Source organism: Panthera tigris, chromosome B2 (assembly GCF_018350195.1).
Source record: "Panthera tigris isolate Pti1 chromosome B2, P.tigris_Pti1_mat1.1, whole genome shotgun sequence".
NCBI classification, from domain to species: domain Eukaryota; kingdom Metazoa; phylum Chordata; class Mammalia; order Carnivora; family Felidae; genus Panthera; species Panthera tigris.
The window spans coordinates 119,822,275-119,828,736 of NC_056664.1; the positions used below are offsets into that span (position 1 = coordinate 119,822,275).

General features: G+C 42.1%; 1 pseudogene; it reads right to left on the reverse strand.

Annotated features, from left to right (window-relative positions):
- Window positions 1-218: 218 nt before the first annotated feature.
- Window positions 219-4,966, reverse strand: LOC107179294 (annotated as a pseudogene).
- Window positions 4,967-6,462: the final 1,496 nt, after the last annotated feature.

The following is a 6,462-nucleotide window of genomic DNA, read 5'->3' on the forward strand; positions in this document are numbered from 1 at the left end:
TCTAATACAAATGGGATATGTAGACGTGGAAACAACAAACACAACTCCAGCAGCTAAGTGCTGCAGTAGAGATGTGCAAAGGCGTGGTTTCAGACAATGAGAATGAGATTAAAAGTAATTAAAAGAACAGTTTCGGGAGTCTGAAATTGTACAGGTACCGCTTACTGACCTCTAACATACAAAGAGGGAGAGGATATATAGGTAGAAAAAAAAGCAGACTAATTTCCAAAGAACTTCACTGCATCATCCAACTCAAAGCTCTGGGACTCCTCAGGCTCTGGGCCAACCTGAATTAGGGATATGATTTTGGTCCGCAAGCTCGTCAGATCCTGAGATGGTGGTGAGGATTCTAAGAAGACAAGACAGAAACAAACATGAAACATGGAGGGTGTGGAACGGTGGCTTCACAAATTCCTTCCATATCTGCATTTCTCAGGCAGCTTCTCTTTCAGTCCCTGATGCACTTTGGTTCAGATCTCAACCCCCTTTGTTTATCTCTATTTGGATTTTATGACCCAGTCCGTTCCTGGACTGTTTCCTTCATTGCTAGCTGAACCCCCAGGACACTGCGTCTGGTAATTTACCTCTAGGATCACCTACTCCAGCTGTGTCTTATTGCCAAGCCCAGGCCGGGGAAACTGTTGGTCTTTTACCACTTGAGGAAGGACAGGGGCCATGCTATGGTATGGGGGTGTCACCATCTCCTTCCTCTAGGCCACCAGACTGAATTATAACACACCTTTTCCAGTGCATCTGGCTCTACATTTTGCACGTTCTCATTCCTGCCGCAAGTGTCCAGTGTCCTCAGGGTTCTTCCTTGCCCTGTTTCTCCGGCTAAATCATTCATTCCAACCAACGTTTTCTTTTAAAATTCTTTTTAAACGTTTATTCATTTTTGAGAGGCAGAGAGAACATGAGCAGGGGAGGGCAGAGAGAGAGGAAGACACAGAATCTGAAACCGGCTCCAGGCTCTGAGCTGTCAGCACACAGCCCGACGCGGGGCTCGAACTCACCAACCGTGAGATCATGACTTGAGCCGAAGTCAGACGCTTAACTGACTGAGCCCCCCAGGCGCCCCCCCCCCACCAACATTTTCTGAACAGTGCCCAATGTTCCAGAGCTCTTCAGTTTCCTTTTCCAATTACTGATCCCCATAGAAATGAATGCCTCATCCCTCCAAGCCGATTTCTGCTGAGAGAAGTTAGTTCATCTATGAGAGAATAATTTGCAAGTACACTTGAGACAACTTCAAAGATTCCCAGAAACTTGGGAGAAGAATTCCCAAAGATCAAAAGGAAGCTGATCCTATGTTAAGCCGGAAGCAGAGGGAGTGAGATGAGAGGTTCCTCCAGCGGGTTCACAAGAATACCTCACCAAGTCCTTCCCTAGAAGAACTCCAATTGTTATTAAAATGGATTCAAAGGAGAAAACTGTATAAACCATTACTTTCCTCCTCTTCAGTAATACTGAAGTTTTAAATCTTCCAACTGGCAATACTCTGAAGGAACACCAGAGGGCGGGCGTTCCATTTTAAAGGTTGGGAATCCCTCTAAAGTCCCGTCTCTCCGAGAACCCAATCTCACAGATGGATTCCTCTAAGAACTAGTCCACGAAATAAAGTGAGAAGGAGCATGCCTTGTAGAGAAACTGCGGTGTAACTTATTACCCTTCCACATGAAGATATCATCTTGCACCGAATGTGTGCAAACTGAGCGAATATGAGGATTATTCCAACTCTAAAAGGGGCCAACCTTGAAGAGTGGTCAAAGCTTTAGAAAACAGTGGTTTGCTTCATGTTGTGGTAGCTGCCCTGCTGGGAAAAGGCTTCTTTTCTGCACCTTCCTACTTGACAAGTGTGGTATTGTTACAAAGATCTAGGAGAAGCAATACTTTTCAGGGGAAAAAAAAATTACAGGAAGTATCCCTGTTGCCACATAAAAACAAGTATACATAGACACATGCGTACCTGCATATAAGTGCATATAGGCAGATGTGTACTCACGTGTCTCTTTGCACAAATGAGAGCCCCTCAAAAACCATGATCATTCTCTCAAGTGTTAATGTTACAGATATTATTTCGTCATTACTTCACTACTCATTTACAGCACTTTTGCTGGTAAGTGGGGCTGAGAGTTTTGGTGACTGAAAGCTTAGCTCCTTTTCGCTGTCGCGGAAGAGTGTGTCACACGTGGATCGAGGGCCACCGGCTGTCCCTGAGGAAGGTGCCTCAAGCCCGCTCCTTCCAAGTGGCTCTTGCCATGTTCCCTTCTGCTAAAACCTGCCCATATCCACCTGACTCCAGCACACCTGATCTCCGGATGCCTCATATAAATGAAAGTTTGTCAAAAAGTGCCAGAAACTAAGTATTAGAAAGAAAATGACTGATTTGTTAATGAAAGTATGCCCCTCCCCCTAATATCTCAACAATGATTTTAAAAAATGAACTGATCGGGTTAGTGGAGTTTTATTTATTTGTTTCTTTGTCTCTTTGTTTATTTGTTTATTTGCAAACCTAGACTTCTTTTAATCTCCTCACAGAAGAACTCCTGAACTCCTTAAAACCTCTCTTAAAGATAAGCTAAGATGGTTACCTTTGTTCCCAAATGCCAAAGTTTTATTTTCTGGGAAGCTACATTTAACATTCAAAAATTATTCTGTGATTTCCCATATAATAACAGTTAGGGGGGTGTGCAAATACAATGGACTCAACATATACAAGTAGTTGAAGGGACTTGAACTTGTAAGTAAAGTCCTCTCAAACCCCAAAATATTTTAAGTACACTGAAAACATTTTAAAAATTCAAAAAATAACATTAAAGCCAAAAAGCAAGTGATTGTGAGTTATGACTAATATCAGCAAAATCAATGGAGGTTCAACTAAATTAAATCTACAAGAATCTGGGGTTGGGAATACTTATTCATAATTTCTACAGATGCCAAGGCACAAATATTCTACCTAGAGAATCTCTCATCAATATTCAGGCAGATATCAGATATATTGTGAGTTTGGTTTCAGACCACCTCAATAAAGTGAGCAAAAGAAATTTTTTGGTTTCCCAGTGCATATAAAAGTCATGTTTCTGCTATACCATAATCTATTAAGTGTGCAATAATAATGTTTAAAATGTGCATAGTTAAGTAAAAAATACTTTATTGCTAAAAAAAAAAAATGGTTGCCATAATCTGAGCTTTCAGTGAGTTGCAATCTTTTTATTGGTGGAGGGTCCTGCCTGGATGTTGATGGCTGCTCGCTGAGCAGGGCAGTGATTGCTGGAGGTTGAGGTGGCTGTGGCAATTTCCTAAAATAAGACAAAAGTTCCAACACTGTTTGACTCTTGCTTTCATACGCAAATTGTCTACAGCACGTGATGTTGTTTGATAGCATTTTACCTGCGGTAGAACTTCTTTCAAAATCGGAGTCAATCCTCTCCAACCCTGCTGCTGCTTTAGCAGCCAAGTGTATGTAGTATTCTAAATCCTTTGTCGTCGTTTCAACAATCTTCGTGGTATCTTCACCAGGAGTAGATTCCATCTCAGGAAACCACCTTCTTGGCTCTTCCCTAAGAAGCGACTCGCCAGCCATTTAAGATTGACCATGAGATTGCAGCAATTCAGTCCCATCTTCAGGCTCCACTTCTAATTCTAGTTCTCCTGTTTCCACCACACCTGCACTTACTTCCTGTCAGAGTCATCCCTGAACCTGTCAGAGTCATCCCTGAGGGCTGGAATCAACTTCTTCCAAACTCCTCTTAATGTTGCTACTTTGAGCTCTTCCCGTGAATCGCCAATGTTCTTAATGGAACGTAGAATGGTGAATCCTTTCCAGAAGGTTTTCAAATTACTTTGCCCACATCCATCAGAGGAATCACTATCTGTGGCAGTGATCACCTTATGAAATGTATTTCTTCAATAAAAAAAATTTGAAAGTTGAAATGACTCCTTGATCCACGGGCTGCAGAATGGCTGTTGTGTTAGCAGGCATGAATACAACATCAATCTCATTGCACAGCTCCATCAGAGCTCCTGGTTGGCCAGGTGCATTGTCAAGGAGTAGTAATACTTTGAAAGGAACTTTTTTTTTTCTGGTTTTCTTTTTCTGAGCAGTGGGTCTCAACCGTGGCCCCAAATACTCAGTGGATCATGCTGTAAACAGATGTGCTGTCGTCTGTCACATTTATAAATGTGGTTCCATTTATAAAGCATGGGCAGAGTAGATTTAGCATAATTCTTAAGGGCCCTCGGATTTTACAGATGGTAAGTGAACATTGGCTTCGACTGAAAGTCACCAGCTGCATGAGCCCCTAGTAAGACGGGCAGCCTGTCTTTTGAAGCTTTGAAGATAGGCATTGACTTCTCTCTAGCTATACAAGTCTCAGATGGCATCTTCTTCCAGTAGAAGTCTGTTTCGCTGACACTGAAAATCTATTGCTTAGCGTAGCCACCTTCGTGAATGATCTTAGCTACCTCTTCTGGAGAATTCGCGGTGGTTTCTACACCAGCACTTGTTGCTTCAACCTTGCGCTTTTCTGTTACGGAGATGGCTTCTTCCTTTAAACTGCACGAACCAAGCTCTGCTAGCTGCAAACTTTTCTGCCACAGTTCCCTGTTCTCTTTCAGCCTTTGTAGAATTGAAGAGAATTAGGGCTTTGCTCTGGATTAGCCTTTAGCTGAAGGGAATGTCGTAGCTGGTTTGATCTTCTATCCAGACCACTCAGATTTTCTCCCTATCAGTAGTCAGGCTCTTGGGCTTTCTTTTTACTCGTGTGTTCCCTGGAGTAGCACTTCGATTCCTTTCAAAAACGTTTCCTTTGTGTTCACAACGTGGCTAACTGTTTGGTGCAACAAGTCTAGCTGTCAGCCTATCTTAGCTTTTGATGTGCCTTCCTCACTAAACGCCATCATGGCTAGCTTCCAATTTAGAGTGAGAGGTGTATGACTTTCTTTCACTTGAACACTTTAAGGCCATTGTAGGGTTTCAATTGGCTCCATTTCAATATTGTTGTGTCTCAGGGAGTAGGGTGGCCTGAGGAGAGAGATTGGGGAACCCCCAGTTGGTGGAGCAGTCGGACACACACAGTGTTTTTCGATTAAGTTTGCTGTTCTAGGGGCGCCTGGGGGGCTCAGTCGGTTAAGCGGCCGACTTCGGCTCAGGTCACGATCTCATGGTTGGTGAGTTCGAGCCCCGCGTTGGGCTGTGTGCTGCCAGCTCAGAGCCTGGAGCCTGCTTCGGATTCTGTGTCTCCCTCTCTCTCTCTGCCTCTCCCCTGCTCAGGTGCGTTCTCTCTCTCTCTCTCTCTCTCTCTCTTTCAAAGATAAACATTAAAAAAAATTATTTTTTTTAAGTTTGCTGTTCTGTATGGGGCACTGCTCATGGTGCCCCACGACAATAGTAACATCAGAGATCATTGATCACAGATCACCATAACGAAGATAATAATAACGAATGACTTTGAAATATTATGAGAATTGTCAAAATGTGACACAAAGACAAAAAGTGAGAAAAAAACCCTCAGAAAAATCGCTTCAATACGCTTCCTTGGTACAGGGTGGCCACAAGCCTTTAATTTGTAAAAAAAAAAAAAAAAAAAAAAAAAAAAAGCAGTATCTGTGAAGTTCAATAAAAGCAAAGTGCAGTAAATGAGGTGTGCCTGGATAATGCCGTGTAAGCTAAATAAATCAGAATTAAAGCTTCAAAAGTTAACTGCATTTGGGGGGTGTTATGGCACAGGCTATATTTTAATGTATTAGAGAGTTTTGATCAGACAGATTTGATACTTGCTTAGTTTCTATTCTAGTGAATATTTCTTGCTTATCATCCGGTTTCCCTGAATCTCATTTTCCAAATCTGAACCAACAATTACAAAAAGCAAATATTATTAAATAACAAACAAGAAAATATGTCCAACTCCATACAGAAATGTAAATTAATACATATTATACAGAAAAATCTTAAAAGATTGAAGTATTTTTAAATCAATGAAATACCCAGTTTTTTAAATTTTTTTTTTTTAACGTTTATTTATTTTTGAGACAGAGAGAGACAGAGCATGACCGGGGGAGGGTCAGAGAGAGGGAGACACAGAATCTGAAACAGGCTCCAGGCTCTGAGCTGTCAGCACAGAGCCTGACACGGGGCTCGAACTCACGGACCGTGAGATCATGACCTGAGCCGAAGTCAGCCGCTTAACTGACTGAGCCACCCAGGCGCCACCCCCCCCCCCAGTTTTTTAATAAAGATGGGATAAAACCAATATATTCACATGATTCTAGTTTTAATAAATGTTAAGGCGGTAATTTTGAAAAGCAATTTTGGCTAAGAGAGTTCAAAGGCAAGGTTTTATTCACTCAGAGAATTAAAAGATAAGTACCGAGTACCTGTAATACACTGGTTTAGGGTCTGGCTGGAAATCGATGGCTGGACTAATGTTATACACTAGATTTGTCCTCATGTTGCTTGCTGTC